Genomic DNA, 18,377 nt, shown 5'->3' with positions numbered 1-18,377 from the left:
AGGTTAATCACTGATAATATCTTAAGATTTATATTTTAAGCATTTGCTGAGTTATAATTTCTATTTTAGTGCTTACCGAGTTTCAACATTTACTAGTGGAAATTGAATGCTTGTGTGTTTTTCGAGCATCACTATTTTTAGTAAAGTTTTTGTGTTGACATCTAAGGGATCTAGGATTTATTTTTGTTGTAACTGATTCACCCTTCCCCTATTAGTTACTCCTCTTATATTTCCAACCATATTATGTTACTACTATAAATAATTTTTAGTTAAATCACATGTGCATATTTTAAGGTTGTTAAAGGTATCCATAATTGGGAAATTTTTTGTGGAATACTGATTCAACCACCTCAATATTTCCTATTTCTAACACGTATGCATATACATTCACCTCAGACAGTCATGTCACCCCCAAAAAGGTGTCCATGTTTTTGGTGATTCCAAGGGCTTAATAGAATATGTTCAAAGATTATCCTATGATAAGGTCCAAATAACATTCCACCTTCAAACATCCATGTGTATAGCCATGTCGAGGATCTAGAGGAGAGATTTTCCCCTCTTCCTACACAAAGATTATGCCTCTTTTTATAGGTAAACTAAGTGGAAACTATCTAGAAAGTGTTTACTTGGATTCCATTCACATTAACCCCTAGTATTCTTGATAAGATATTAAGGCATCTCAACCACATTAATACCTATAAGTGTATACACTTAGCAAGAAAGGCTAGGAGCAATGCCACTTAGTACAATAGGTAGGACATCCTCAAGATATGTGATGATCTTGGATCAAGAGAATGGAATTGGCATTATTTTTGAGTCTAAAAAAATTCTTCATTATATTGAGTTGGAATCACCAAAAAAAGGTGTGTTCTCACCCTTGTCATTTTCTTGTCCTTCATGCCCTCTAAAGTTGACTAAAGAGTTTACTAGTTCAAACTCAAGGGGAATGGGTTTTTGATTCTCCTATAAAAAGAAGAGAATACTCCTCTATCCTCTTCACTTTACCCAAGCACACAAAACATGTTCTTCACTAAGGCATCTCCCCTCCTAACAATTCTAAGAGCTTCTAGGTTTCTATTTTTCCCTCAAGGATAAAATAGAATACTCCCCTCACTAATAGACAAAGTTAGGTGATTCACTACCTTTACTTTCCTTGCAACATAGCAATCTCTTAGTAGCATCTAGATATTTAATTTTTCAATTGGCATAAATTTCATGTGACAAACACCATACTCTCTTATTTTTCTATCAAGATCCTTATAGAATTTTTAATGAGGCCCTAGTTACACTAAGCTCTCTAGAAAAAAGACTAAGATGAAAAATTGCTACAATTGGCAATCACACAACCTATATTCACATGTTAGTATTTATAGAAGTTTTAGATTATATCATTGGTAGACATTCTTTGAAAATCATCCTAAAAGAAAGTGTTAGTATTTCATGTATATGGCTTCTTCAAAAAATGTCATTTAGAAAATATTTTATATTATTTCAAAAATGAGGACCAAAAAATAAATAAAAAAGATCAACATCAATAAAAATAAAAAGATCTATGAACTTCTCAAAAATGACCTCTGTTTACCAAATGATAAAACAACTCTACTATAAAAAATCATACAATGAAATAAAACACCAGATGATAGAATAGAAATCTTATACAATCCAAAATTTCTCCTTGCATGGAAAAAGAATCACAGACAGTATGAAAAAACCTATGATTCATATGAAATAATAATTTAACTAATGAAAAAATATGATGATTTACATAAAATGAAAAACTTGAAATGATGGAGATGAATGAGAATTTGGCTAGGAATCTGATTTTTGGGCACCACAGTGGCCGCTTGAAATGTGTGTGTAAAATTTGGTCATGCATCTATAATGGCAAACATCAAAATATAATTATATATCGGATCTTGATCAATCCAACAAGATGACTTGTTGCCTTCTGTCTAAGATTGGAGTGAATACTCTCATAATCAAAGCCCCCAATGACTCTAGATAATGCTAGAACGAAGCATTTTTAATGCAAGCTAAGCTATTTTTTCATAGTTTTGGTATGTAGTAAGATGAATGAATACAGGTGAACAAATAATAATCTAGTTTGCAAAATTGGTCTAAATGACAACAACTAAAGAAATAAACAATGATCTTATATTTGAATACAAGTGGTTCTTGTATCGAAGTATACTTAGTCAGCTCCATAATAGAGAATTTGATAAGACTGATACACCTTCTATAATATTATATGTAATATCTTAAGTAACTATATAATTACATAAACACCACATTAAATTATAAATTATAGGTCACACATAAGATAGTAAAATGTTTGCCATAAATATTGACATCTCTAGAATTCCACAACCAAGACCAAAATAGGAAAATTTGATTATCTTTAATACAATTGATGAACCCACATACCACATTATGTTGTAGAAGAAGAACCAAAATATATAATGATTTGCATAGGCTCCTAAAAATCAAATACATTTGGATGATATTTATACCCACAATAGTCACAAGAATCCAATCAAGTGTATCAATAGATGGAATTAGGTAGAAAAATTAAGTTATTCCATAGATTATGAGATATGTACATTCTAGAACATTTATTTATAAAAAAAAACATTTTCCAAGGTGTAATTACCAACATACCATATAATACATAAAAATCTCTAAAACTTGTAACTGAACAACCAATACTACCAAAGTATCACTATGGATTTTTTTGGCATCAATGGAAATCAATGACAACACCATTAAAGCATGGCTAATAGTTTCAAGTTACAATTATAATCACCTCATTCAGTATTTCAATATTTATGTATTTGTCCCTCTTTGTAGTTATTATTAAAACAATTATTGGTTGGATTAGATTCTCCTTGTGGGAATTATTGAAATATTTTAGAAGATGGTTTCTATGAGGGTATCATCTATTCTTTTTGTAAATGAATGTGCATCTAATTTTATGTATGGAAAATATAAGAATTTTTATTTGATTTTTGAAGTATTTACTATTTATTTTAAAGTTTGAGTGATTCAATGTTATGTAAGGCAGTGAGTCTTGTAATGGTAACTACAATAGAAGACCTCAAAGTATATAGATAGTGGTGTGTGTATCTTTCTCTTGTACATATTATTCATTTCATGTATAATATAATTTTGTGAGCGTTTATTATGAGTGGCATAGGAAATCTCCTATGATATAATAAATTGGACACTACAATACCCTCAAGATCAAATGAAATGAAAGGAAAGGATAACTTCCACAAGAGAATTGTATTAGGATACAATAATGATATTACTGATAATAGATATAATGTAGAATTTACTTAATAGGCCTTCATATGTAGGAAATCCTACAAGAGATAATGATAAGGAGCTAATAAGATACCACTTATATAGGGTGGAATCACATATCCACCAAAGATGCATCCTCCATTATGAAATAAAGTATGTGCCATGATGAGGATGATATGTGATATAAGAACTAAAGGTAGATTTTAGACATAAAGTAGAATGTGATAATAAATTTTACCACCTAGAGTGGAATTGTTGAACACTATGTCCTTAAATGAGGTGCAAACTCCTAGGTATCTCAATGCCAAACTACTACACCATGAATTATCATAAGTATGTTTAAGTAAAGTGTCATTAATGAATATTTTTCTTACACCAACAATAGGAACTCTCCTATGATATAATAAATTTGAATCACAAATAAATTTTTTGTATTATTATTGCCTTTGTTTTTAATCTATTTGCAAGCTATTATTAGCTAATAATCAATCATATTATTTGGCATTCATAAATATATCATACTCTTAAGGTCTTGAGTATTTGATAAATGTTGAAGTTGGTGAAAGATCAACCCCACACCTCTCAAGAATCACCTGCATGTAAAAACCTGTCACAGAAAGAGAGAAGCAAAAGCTATGGAGGCTCAAATTCCTAGATCCACAAATGAGACATTCTTGATGAGAAAAAAAGAGATTTCTATCATAAAAAGTGAATATATATATTACAAAGAGATTAATCCTTATAAAAGGAGATCAAAACCCTAATAGGTAACTAACCTATGTTTCATTATAATAATTAACAAAATAATTAAGTATTATATGCCCAAAGTTTAGCTTAAGTAAAATAGAGATAATAAGTGACTTAGTAATTAAATCAATATGATTTAATTAATAAGAAAATACTTTATTACTCTAACACCCCCCTTAAGATAAACTTAGGGAGTAGCTATAAACCTAGAAACTACTACTACAAGGAAATTTGGGTCTTGGAAATAAGGCCTAATGAGGTAACCAAGTATAACCAAATCTCTAAAAAGAGGAGAAATAGAGAAAACATGGGAAAAACCCTACTCCAAAAAGAGATGGAAATAATGTTGAAAGAACTAGTGAAGGACTAAAGAAGCTGCCAAACTAGGGAATGTCCTAGAAGATGGGAACAAAATATGATCATGAAGAACAAAACTGAAGCATGAAGATGCAAACACTACCAAATTACTAATTTGAAAAACCTCCATTGTATAGAACATGGCAAGGTAGAGAAGACTAATTCTAAAGAGTTGATCAATCGAAGATGGAACCTGTATCTTCATGGCCTCCAAAAATAGGAATGAAAGAATATATGTATATATGGTAAATGATCCATCTCACCAAAATGCATAGGTATCTAACCACTGCAATCACCTAGTACATAGGATCAAATACTGAATACGTATCTCACTCCATCAAACCAAGAAATAAATATAACCAACATAACCCCCATATAATGTTGAGAAGTAAGACATGAACATTGAAGCTAAATGCAATATCTCCTATAGAAAGAAGAACCAAGAATATCAAGAGTGCAAAAGAATTATGAACACCTATAATGGTACATATCATCAACACATCATAAGGTTAATGTCATTAAATGAACACTCACTTGAAAAAGGAAGATGAAAAATATGGCCAACATGAAACCCCCCAAGGCACATTATAATGTAGTGCAGGTACAACAAAACACAAATATGTGCACGATCCCAAAATGCAATAGAGTGAAACTTTATCTCAGTACGTTTGCAAAAATACTACAAAAGGATATAAAAAGAGATCAAAAGAGACATAAGGTTGATACAAGAGATAGTATAAGCCATGAAAAATCATCTGAAGCAACGAAATTGATCTTCAAACCTAAAATAACCAAGATATCCACTAGAATGCAAAAAACAAAAAACTAAATGAGATGTGCCTAGAGTAGAATATGGAAAATAGAATGTCTCCTAGAGTGTAAAATAGAACTCCTAACTTTGATAGCCAAACAACCATAAAAAAACACCAAAACTTAAAATAACCTACACCACTGGAATGGGCTCGAAAACAAATTTTTGGTGATATCTCATTTGCAAATAGTGAAGTCTTGATGAGCAAGTTACAACAAAAAAACCACACGTAGGTCAAAAAAGAACTAGAAGGGAAAAATAAAATAAAAATTACCACCTCAAGATCATTGCCAAATGCAATGAAAAATGTGCCCACCAGCAACAAAAATTTCCTCAAGAAGCGTGCCATTTTGTTTACAAAATTGTCTCAATTTTCATGCCAAGGAATCTTGATTTGTGCACTAAAAGAATCTTGATTTGTGTGAAAAAAACCCTAATTTGCATAGAAAAAGTCTTGATTTACACACTAAAAAATCTTAATTTGTGTGCTAAAAATTCAAATTCATGCCAAAAACATCGGTTTGCACATCAAAAAATCTCCATTTCCATGCTAAAAAATCTTTACATCACCACCTTAGGAAACATGCCCAATTTGGGAGTAATTTTTTTTGCTTCAGATTTCAACTATCCAAATTGGACCAATTTTAAAAGAAAATAGGTGTTTTTGGGCACTTTGAGCTCAACGGTGAGGTCTATTTGGGCTCAAAGTGCACTGAAAAAGGTAGCCCCCTAGATCCAATACAAAAAAAGAAAAAGAAAAATGAAACTCTCTAAAAAAAGAACACAAATCTAAAAGTCAAGCCAACCCTCTCATAAATACAAAAAAAGAAAAAGAAAAATGAAACTCTCTAAAAAAGAACACAAATCTAAAAGTCAAGCCAACCCTCTCATAAATAGACTAGGGGCATGTAGATCTAGAGCTATGATACCATGTTGAAGTTGATGAAAGATCAACCGCATAACTCTCAAGAATCACCTGCATGCAAACACCTTTCACAGAAAGAAAGAAATAAAAGCTATGGAGGCTGGAATTTCTAGATCCACAAATGAGACTTTCTTGATGAGAAAAAAAGAGATTTCTATTATCAAAAGTGAATAAATAAATTATAAAGAGATCAAAAACCTAACAAGTAACTAACCTAGGTTGCATCATAATAATTAATAAAAGAAATAATTATTATATGTCCAAAGTTTAGCTTAAGTAAACTAGAGATAATAAGTGACTTAATAATTAAATAAATATGATTTAATTAATGAGAAAATACTTTATTACTCTAACAATATTTTCTCTCAAGTACTAGTAAAAATATTTATATTTTTGAAAAAATAAAATATTGTAATATTTAGAATTAATCATAATAAAACTTAAACTTATAATAAATTTATAGGCATGCATTTACATAAAGAATAACTTGAAATCTTTTATGATATTTATTTATTAATAAATGGTATCAAAGAGTATGATATTTTTTAAGAAATAAATTGTACACGCTCTCAACTAGTGGGTGTAAATAACTAAAATTGAAGACATCATAATGTCACATCTATCGTTGCTACTATTTATACCATGATAAGTCTACTACAACATGGAAGATTCTTGGACTTCTCCTACTAATCATCCTTTCACTAAAGAGATTCAGTGGCAATATATCCTTTATGGTAGGTTGTCTATCTGGAAAGAGAGAAATAATAGGATTTTCAAAGATAAGAAGAAATATGCCAATGGTAGTTTTCAAGTATTTACTTATAACATCAAGGAAAATATGAAAATTTTGCATCCTTTTAGAAAAATGGATCCCTCTTGGAGTCTTTGGAATGGGACATCACTAGAAAATGGAACCTAGTTAAGTGTCTTGATAAATAAAAATTTTTTATAGAAAGATTATGAAGAAATAGAAAATACCCACCCCCTAACCCAAGTTAGATCAAATTAAATTTCAATGGATCCTATATTTGTAAGCCCAGTTGAGCAACTGGGGATGTCTTTTTAATAAATTTGAGGGGTAATATGTTGGTTACCTTTACGATTAATTTGGGAATACATATAGCTTACGAGAATGAAGAACTTGTGACATTTTATGGTATTAAATTGTTGACAAGGAAAGGTTATAGAGAAGTGGCGATCGAAAGTAATGCATTCAATGTGATAAATATTTTGAATCACACTTCTAACATCAGATGGAATGGAAAGGATATCATAAATAAGACAATATGCTTTCCTTCCTTGGTGGATGAAGTGACTTTCTACCATACTTACCAGGAAGGTAATAATCTAGTAGACAACCTAGCCTTATTGGTAAAGTACATCCTAGATTTCAAAATTTGGAAATATATACTATATATCCCTATGATGGTGCATGTGGTGATCATTCATGATATTGCTAACTTCAAAAATGATGACAATGCATTCATTACAAGTTAAGATGGATTCCTCTCTTTTTTCTTGGACTTCAAGTAGTTTTATTTTTATTCTTCTCACTTGTGAGTTTAATATTGTATAGATACTAGTTCTAGTGATTTTTTTTTTTTGCATTTGTGGGTTTTTGTGTTGATTAGGTTCTAGGTCTACAAAATCATCTTTCTTGTCTATTATATTTTGAGAGAAAGAATGGGTGGGGCTTTGTATCAAATTGAGCCTAATACTTGTGAATTATTTTAATAAAGATCCCAAGCTTTAGGAGATTATGGAAAAGGGGAAAATGGTGGCTTATGTTGAAGGCATGAAGGGTTATAATCCTGACCTTTCTCAACAAATTTTAGTTTCTTAGGATGAGGGGAATCTTAATGTGGGATGTGTAAAGTGTATCATGGTCACTCTAGAGACCATTTTGGTAGCTATAGGTCTAAGTATGGAGGGAGATAAAATCCCTTGCAACACAAAAAATGTCATTGTTGAAGAGGCCTACAAGCTATTTTTGGATGTGGGTGTGAAAATTATGAGATTGTAGTTGGGTTTTAATAAAGAGTAGCTATGTAGAATTTGGAAGATTGTGGAAAAAATCCTCATTAAGTTTATGATGTATGAGAGAAGTTAAAATTTTTTTCACTCTTGTCTTTTTCCTATGAATCATTTTGGAGGGATGTAAAATTTCATTTTTTTGTATTGGATTTTATCTTCACTTTCCCTATCTATTGAAAAGTATAAGGTTCAGGGTATCCTTTCCCTCTACTAGGGCTTGTTTTTTAGGCTTTAAATTCCACATGGAACTCATTCAAAAAAATTCCCCTAATTTGATTGTAGAATTGAACAACCTTAAGTTCTCCTTGATTTCATCATTTTCTAAGTAGTTGCTAAAACCCCAAATTACCCCTAGAGATTATCTTATTTTGGGTAATATAAAGATTCATAGCTTTACAAACAATAAACACAAAAAAGGATGAGAAACCTAAGAAAGTTGAGGAAACTATTGAGGTATCTAACGATTTGACTAGAGGGTCTTCTTGGGCCACGTACTCACCTTGGACTCTAGAGCACTCCACCCATTACTCTACTACTAATTCCCCTAGTATTCCTTTATTCTTCCCTCCCTTTAGATTGACTTGGGTTATCCTAGGGACCATAAAATTCCTCTCTCTATCTATCCCTCCCTTCTGCCTAGGTTGGAGGGTGAAGGTGATCATTTTAGAGGCTATAGCTTTACAATAGAATGAGATTGAAATATGTTCTAATAGGCTAAAGACAATCACTAGATGAATCTTGTTTCAACTCAATATTTCCTATGACAGTTAACAATTTTTCCCTTTCACTGATATATATTCTGACAACAAGAAAACCTAATTCACAAAAAATGAGTTCTCCAATTCTAACTCTCTCTATTTAGAGTCACAACTCCCTCTAAAATAGATTTAGCAATAATTTCTTTTATTTAAAAAAATAAAGTGAAATCTTCTCTTTTAACCAAAAAGAATGAAAGGCATTCAAAATACTTTTCCATAAACATGTAAAAGCAATGCTAAAGAGGAGATGATTTCACAAATGAGCCTTAATACTCATAGAATGAAGAATAATATACATTGATCAATTTTACCAAACATAACAAATTTAAATGCCATTCACAGATATAACAAGAAATCAATTACCACAATCAAGACCATATTCCTTATGAAATCAATCCAGATTACCAAAAACTATAAGATTTCAAGTCATTGACAACACCACATGAGGAACCAAAAAATTTGTCACTATCTTCTATTAATTCATATGGAAATAGAACTATCCAAAATATTTTTTTCAACAAAGTATTATAGCTAATTGTCCCCAAAAATTATATCTAGAGAATCAATCCCCCATATTATCAAATAAAACAACATATATAGACATGTAGGGATTTCAAAGATAGCTTTTATAACTAACTCCATATGAAGTTATTAATTATTAGATTTTATAACTAACTTCATATGGAGTTATTAACTACTAAAATTTTTAAACTAAAAAGCCTGAATAAAAAAAAAGAGAAATAACTATTGGCTGAGTGCCCCAAATTTTAATCTAACTACCAGCTATGTTGGTCATTTCAATTTGATATCCTTGGTCTGTGGGCATGTTTCCACCTACTTCTTTCCATTCCTTGTAGGAAACTTCAAATTTGATGATCTCCTTTTGTTGTTGAACTTCTAGTTTCCATGTTCTTAATTGCTAAATAGTGATCACTCTACGAGAATTCTCTAGCTTTTTGTCTTAAACCACCAGGTGATCATCATACATTATCATCATGGAATCTACCTAAGATGTGATGATACAATTCATGACAAAGACCTCTTTGAATTTTTTCATGGCCTTAAATTTATCTTGGTAGAGAATGCCTATATCTTTTAAATCTTTATTTGGTTGATCCTTATTCCCCAAGATCTCGACATCAATACATTTGATGTCATTGTCTAGAATCTATTTTAAAAACTCCAATTCTTTGACTAGATATAAACACTCATCTAAGCAACATTCAATTTCCATATTCCTCCACTCTATATTATTCCTAGACACGCATAAAATAAAAATCTATGCAAGGGTTTGGTTTCTCTACCAAAAAATTATCTATTCCATACTCCTGAACTTTGGTTGTATGGATGATAACTTCATCCCTTTTCTCTTCTTTTTCCTCCCAGGCACTCAACTTTAATTCTAGATAAACCATCATCTAATCAAATTTTGTCTTTGTCTCAATAAGTTAGAAGATATAGTTGGCTTCATGAGAGATAACTGATTCAAACCTTTCATTAAATGAATGGGAGATTGACCTGTCTCTCTTCACCTGGTTGATGAATTTTTGATTTATAGGGGAAGTGATGCCAACCATAGAAATAACATTGGGTTGTGCTTCAGCTTTGAAATTTTGTAGTGTATGGATATAATATGCTAACAACCAGATAAATTTTCAACTCTTTATTTTATTTCCAATCCTTCTAGATCTGGCTAGTGACTTTTATAGGACCAACATCAAGGATTTTCATATCAATAGCTCTAGATGTTAGTCTAAGAATAGTCTTTTCCATGTTACAATCTTGGGCTGTAATATCATCAAGGATTTTATCCACGAAGGGTTTATACACATCAGCCACCCAGTGTCATATTTTCTCATCCACTTCTAATAGGGTTTCTATCTTGGCATTTTTTCTATTAGGCATTCTACCTAGGGATTTTATAACCATGTCATCCACTAAAACATTCACTAGAACTATTCTTCTTTTCTTACTTATAGACATATCAAACCAATTCAGTATGGAAGAGTCACTCTTAGGTCGAGGAGTTTCAAGAATAGGGGAAGACACAATAGCCAAAGAGTTCAAGGTGTTAGCTCCATCCATGACCTACTGGTTGCGTTGATTCATAGTTACAATCAAATTAACAATAGATTCAACCATGAATTCAATATAATTTGGTTCTATACTAACATTAACCACTGTATCTTGTTGATATCTTTTCCTTTGAGTGCTTGAATGGGCCCACCTAGCTAAGGGTGAAGGTTGAACTAAACTCTGGATAATTGATTCAATTTTAGGTTTAAGATTCATGGCACCTACATAGTAACATGTGACAACTTTATCAATACAATGAATAGGCAATGTTGACTTGGAACTAGTACACCCTTTTGGAGGTATAACTCAACTTCTCCTAATTTGGACTTCCTTTTATATATTAGCTAGTTTGTGGCTCTTTTGATGATAGGGAGATTTCTAGCTTGAGGATAATCTTCTTTGGGAAAATCCCAGTCTAGCTTAGGTAGAGGAAAACTCTCAACTTGAGTGACATAGAAAGGATCTATTACCTTCTCATTTTGATCTTCCTTGACACCCTTAACAGTCATATGCAACTTGAACTCTTTGATTTTATTCAAAGTAAATTTGGACCACCACCTTTTCCTAACTTCATAGTCTTCTTCACAATCTGCCTAGAAATCTTCCATTTGAGGAATATGAGTAAAAGATGGACATAGTTCAAACTGATCTTATCCAAATCCTTTTTTTTTAAAATCAAATATAGGGTGGAAAAAGTAGAATGATAAGTTCTATTGAAATCTAATTGAAAAGATCATTGTTGATGAAAGATTATTGAAGAAGACTACGTGTTTCAATCATTGTTTTATCATTGATGTCAAACCTACTATTTGCTGGTAAGAAAACTACTTATAAGATTCAAGTACTATCACTTAGTTGATTGATGAAGAGGATTTGTGTAGTGCCTGCCCCTAGTTTGCATTTTATTATTATTGCCAAACTCTTTTAGGCTAGTTTTATGCTTGATGATTAGTAGCAACATCTTTTGCATACGTGAGGATTAAATTATCAGTAGAACCCTTGTCCAGTAGATTTAAAAATTAGAATTTAAATTAGGAACGAGGTTTATAATAAAATAAAAAATTTAGAATTAAAATTTGATGGGTTGCAATAGTTTTCCCTATCAGATTAAATTTGGAAATGTTTATTAATAAAAAAAATATTTTAAAAGTTCATGGGAGGGATTTTGTTTGGTTTAATATAAAAATAATAATTTTAAATATTACATTTAACAAATAAAATAAATAAATAAATAAATAAATAAATATATGGGAGGGTGGAGGCGCGCCACCACACCCCACCTCCCCCTCTTCCTTTTACCCCCATCGCAGTAAGTACTGCTATGATAGCAGGTACTACTAATGCAACAATACCCTGCTGTAGTAGACAGCCTACTGACCGTGCAGGCCCTAAATGCAAGTTATATGTGTTTAAATTTTTATTTTAAAATTTGTTTTTTTTAATATTTTAATTTTTCATAAATTTAAATTGTATGTAATTTTTATTAAATTTAAATTATATTAAATTTATATTAATATTTATTAATAATTTTATTAATAAAATCTTATTAATATTTAATAAATTAATAAATTATTAATTAATTTAATTAAATTTGATTTAATTAAGTTTAATTAATAATGAAAGTTATTTAATGAAGTTGTATGTTTATTTTATTATTAATTAATGATATTAATTTTAATTAAATTGTAATTATTTTATTCAAAATCAATAATTATTATTTTAATAATTTAAATAAATAATTACCCTTAAATTATTTGGAATAATTTGATTTGAAATCAAATAGGGGATTATTGTGCAATTATTTAGATATAAGAATGGGTTAATTGTAAGGGTGAACTATGAATTTTATCTACTTGAAACATACGTTAAACTAAAAACTAAAACCTTACTGTTAACTCAACTATGTGTTTTCAAAATCAAAGCAAACTATGAATCTACTATGTTATCTATATGTTGTCTATGTTTTGGGTTTGGGTTGACTAGAGCGTTGACCAGTTTTATGACATCTACCAAAGGCTTGGGAGTTTTGTGTTTGTGATGTTATGCTAAATTGATCTTGATCTTTTAAACTCAACCATGGTAATGTGTTGGTATGTTCTTTAATGAGTTTTATTAAATTGTTGGTTATAGATTTCAGTGTTATTGTGGGATAATGAGATTAATGTTATGACATACTTGACTTAACCATTTTGAGTCTTCGATCAATATTTTTGGGATGCTTTCCAATTGCTTGTAGAGAACTTGTCATGCCCTGAATTTAACAAGGTAAAACACAACCATCAATTTTTTGTTTTTTTTTGAAATGTAAATTAAGGGATACTACACATGTATCTATGTATAATAGATATACTCTATCGAACTACACAGAGAATTAAATCTACAATTCATGTTTCTTAAGGATATTAGGGTATCACTAATTCAATCATGGGTTGGAGGTAATACTTAGCAACCTTTAGGTACGTTGATACTCTAACCAAGCCTTAGGTGTCATGGCTAGGATCCTAGTATTCCAAGTTAAAGTTTAGGGATATATTTTTGTTAGATGTCAGCATATATAATTTTATTTTATTTTATTTTGGAATATAAACTAGGGTACCGAGTAAGAGCTAACACAAGAGGCATACACATGACATTATTAGGTTGCAACAAAGTGTTAATAAGTTAATTGTTATTATTACATTATATATAAGGTGTGGACATGCATACGGTTCTTTTGAGTGGATATTGACTGGTTAATACTTGCTATCCTCTATGGGAATTCGACCACTTGGATTGTCCTCATATCGAGATGACATGCTGACAAGTTACATAGTTTAGATGTATCCCTAACTCATGAATATAATAGTGCATTCAAATTTGTCATTTTCATATATTTATAGAGTTAATTATTTTCATGATTATTATATTGTCCCCTTCCATTTAACATCTTTGTTAGTGCTTAATTACAAAGCATTCATAAAATTTCTTCTCCCACTATAATGTGTCTTATATATTGCACAACCTCTCCTATTTAAGATTCGTGTACATAATTTTGATATTGTGTAGATTATTTATTAGTATATTCATTCCAAATGTAATTGTCATACATACTGCTCTTTATTTATTTTATTATTATTATTATTATTATTATTTTAAAATTATTTATACATACCACTCTTTATATATTTTATTTTAATTATTTATCATTATTATTATTTTAAAATTATTTTATTTACTAATAATATATAATTAATTATTAGATAAATTTATCATATAATCCTAAATCTTCCACCCCTAATAATCATCCTAACTTGCTCTACTAACACATGCCTTCATTATTATGGAACCACTACTAGCTTTCTTTTCATTCACATTCAAATATATTAACTAGCTTACAAGTTTATTTCAATTAGAACAAAAATTCTACTAATTTTCTAATGGAGGTCAAACATACATAGTGGAGGTCAAAACTAACACTTACTTAACATACATAGTGAAGGTCAAAATATAAATATATTTATATCTAATTACTAAATTACACAATAGTTTTAATTTATATATAGTCACTATTGAACAACTACCCATACATATAATATTAAAGAACTTACTATTTACTAATTGTTGAAATTATTACTAACTCATCCATAAGATAATTTATAATTTACTAACTTCTAACTAAAGTGCCTATACTTCTAAAAGCTCTTGACCTAAGACAATACTACACCCCAACATTATTACTAACTCCTTAAATCACCTAACTTTCCTTTATTACAAAGTAGGTGTCAATTCCTATTAATTTGCCCCATCTTAAGGTTACACTCCTTCCTATGGTGCCTAACTACTAGGCATCTTGTTCCTAACCACTACACTCCCTTTCCTAGTTGCCTATGTTGTCTAGGAACACACCTTGTCTCCTTTCAATGAGTGGAGGTGCTTAGGAAGGGAATTCTGACCTTTGTCAGTTCAAACACATCTTTTCACCTTAGTCAAAACACCTTTTCACTTACACATGTGCTAACAAGGGTTTTTCTGAGGGTGAATGTGCCTAGGTTTGTATGGGGACCACTGTCCCTTTCCACACCTTGTCTCTTGATTACTTGTCTTGGGCATAAGCACCTAGTTAAATGTGCTCCCATGGTTTTACGTCTACTTTTTTTTAAAATTATTTACTTCAATTTTATGTTATTTCATCCTACTTTATGGTGTCTAGTTAATAGTAATTTGGGATGGATGGTTTATTTTATTTTGTTTTATGATTGCATATATCACTAGTATATTTGGATTCATTTTTCGACCTTTATTGGTCAAATTTTTGACCCAAATTTTGACCAAATTCGACCAAATTTTGACTGAACTTGACCAACCCATTGGTTGATTTTTTCAATATTGACCAACTCACTGGTTGGTCAAAAATTTGACCAATCTATTGGTCGAATACCCACCAAAGCCATTGTCTAAATTCATACAGGGATTGGTAAAAATTTTGATCAATGAAATTTTGACAAACAAAGGTAGAAAAAAATTTACACGTTGGTGGAAATTTCGACCAACAAAGGTAGAAAAACAATTTAGGCGTTGGTGGAAATTTTGACCAATGAAGGTGGAAATTTTGACCAACAAAGGTAGAAAAAAAATTTAGGCGTTAGTGGAAATTTTGACCAACAAAGGTAGAAAAAATCTAAGTGTTGGTGGAAATTTCCACCAACAAAGGTAGAAAATTTAGGAGTTGGTGGAAATTTCCACCAACAAAGGTAGAAAAAACCTAGGCATTGGTGGAAATTTTGACCAATGAAGGTGGAAATTTCCACCAATAGGTAGGTGTAAATTTTTTTCAAGCATTCTATAAAACAGTTCACATGTCTTGCCTATGATATGACATTTTACATGCATCCTACACTCTCTCATCCGACTGATGATGGATTATGTAGAGTGACCTAAAAACCATTATTCTAAAAAACACACACAATGAAATCCAAAATGAACTTGCACTACAAATGGATTGTGGAAATCTGATATTGTTAATTTTGCATGCATATCTATCAGGACAAATATATGTTTAAGTTGTGATTGTCCTGGTAGACATGCATGCAGTTTTACCAATATCATATTTCCACAATCCAGTTGTAGTGCAAGTTCATTTTGGATTTGATTGTGTGTTTTTTAGTATCATGGTTTCAGATCACTCCGCATAATCCATCATTAGCTGGATGAGAGAGAGTGTAGGATGCATGCAAAATGTCATATCATACGCAAGGCATGTGAACTATTTTATAGAATACCTGAAAAACACTGATAGTAACTAATATAAAGAATATATAATTAGTTATATGATTGAGAAAAATCATGTACCAGTGAGTTGGTCAAAATTTCGAGCAAAATAATTTCAACCAATGGGTTGGTCGAATTTGGTCAAAAATTGGGTCAAAAATTTGACCAATAAAGGTTGAAAAATGAACCCAAATGTACTAGTGCAAGTATGCTCGCCAAGTTGACTCTTTGAGTTCGGTCATCAAGTCACCCCACCAAAGTGCCTCATCAAGGTTAGTCTTCAGGTTTGCTCATCGAGCTTGCTCACCAAGTCAGCTTGCCATGTCACATCTCTAAGTGGCCTTGCTAAGTCGGCTCACCAACTTGCCCCACCAAGTTGCCACTTTAAGCCCACTCACCATGTTAGATCACCAGACCAACTCAACCTTATAAGCATCACCTCAATGCAATGGGTACTAAATAAAAAATTTAAGCTGATGAGAAATGTTTGTTATGAATTCAAATTTGTAAGCATCACCTCAATGCAATGGGTATTAAACAAACAATTCAAGCTGATGAGTATGGGTTCTTATGAACCACTACTCATGAAATATGCATTAAGTCCTAATAATACATTATAGTGTATAAGAAGTTTGAACCATTTACTATCACACCTTGTGCTAAAAAACTATTAGCATCAAAATACAATCTTATTGATGAGAGTTTTCATATAAATTGCTATAATTTTTTTGTAATCAACTACCATTTTTAACAACAAAAAAGACCTTATCCATCTGACCATCCACAAGATCAAATGTTACATAAGTGACACCCTACCCCACCCCAAAAAAAAATGTATACTAATAATGGTATTTTCAAAACCCTGAGATGACAGTCAAACATTCCTCTAATGTGCCACCACCACATAGGAGACATCTCCCTCAAAGTGGGGACATTGAAGGGATGATAGGATTTCCCTAATATACTCAAGAAACTCAACCAAGTGTCTCTTGAATATCTCACAAACTTTAAGTTGTTTGCCACAACTTATAGCCATTTAACAACATTTTTGGGACCCCAAGATGTCGAAGAAACATTCCTATGGTGTGCAGTCACCACCACTACTAGGTAGTAGATGTCTCCCTCGAAGTGACAATGTTGAGAGGATGCTAAGATTCTCCAAGAACTCAACAGGCCCAACAAAATTTCAAAAGCTTTAAGCTTTCCACCATGTTTTTTTCATTTGACAACAACATTCTCGAGATCCCACAATGGTAATAAAACATACCTCTGCTGTGCCACCACCACCACTCCCTTAAAGTGGGGACATTGAGAAAATGCTAAGACATCCCTTGGCCTGCAAGAAAATCAAGAAAATCAATGTCTCTTGAACATCTTAAAAACTTTGTGCTGTCCACCACATCTAACATTTAAATGGGGCATTTTTAAAAATTTGGATCACTAATCTTGATTTCTAATACTCTCATTTACCCCACCCACACCCTAAACCATTAAAAAAAAGCTATAAAAATTGCATATCCCTTTTCATGTAGACCAACAAGATACTTCAACTTCATTGTTAGTTCTCTAAACAGTTGTGAGTTGGCTAGAAATACTAAAATAGTGAGGACTTGGTGTTGGAGAGAATAATGTGATAAATTATGAAAATAGCATGCACCACTAAGGGCATGTAATGTCAAATACCTTAAATTGGATTTGGGGGTGGGAGCCCATCCCCTCCATCCCATCATATGCCATGTAAAAGAATGCACAAAGGGCACTGCTCCCAAATACTATGAGAGGTGCTACCAATCAACCAATTAGGGGCTCTACTCCCAGGCCCCTGCCAAATAATCCCCAAACTAGGATCCTTCTCCCCCTTGCCCCCAAAACTTCCCAACTCATTCTATGACTCCCTAACACATGAACAATGTCAATATATTATTCTCATAAACTCGCATATAAATAAAAAAGAAGATATGAGATTGAAATTTACAAACAAAAGATAACACTGAATCAACCTTATAGTGTCCACGAACACTAAAAAGTATAAACAATTAATTAAAGAGTCAAGACAATGATGGCTCATGTGAATGTGTGTGGTATATATTTTAAAAAACTATTAACAATGTGCATAGAA

General features: G+C 31.4%; 1 pseudogene; it reads right to left on the bottom strand.

Annotated features, from left to right (window-relative positions):
- Positions 1-17,476: 17,476 nt before the first annotated feature.
- Positions 17,477-18,377, bottom strand: part of LOC149534025 (uncharacterized) — a 134,218-nt pseudogene continuing 133,317 nt past the window's right edge.

This window comes from Cupressus sempervirens, chromosome 10 (assembly GCF_028749045.1).
Source record: "Cupressus sempervirens isolate cs-2001-9-10 chromosome 10, ASM2874904v1, whole genome shotgun sequence".
Classification (NCBI taxonomy): Eukaryota; Viridiplantae; Streptophyta; class Pinopsida; order Cupressales; family Cupressaceae; genus Cupressus; species Cupressus sempervirens.
This window is presented reverse-complemented; position numbering and strand designations above follow the sequence as displayed.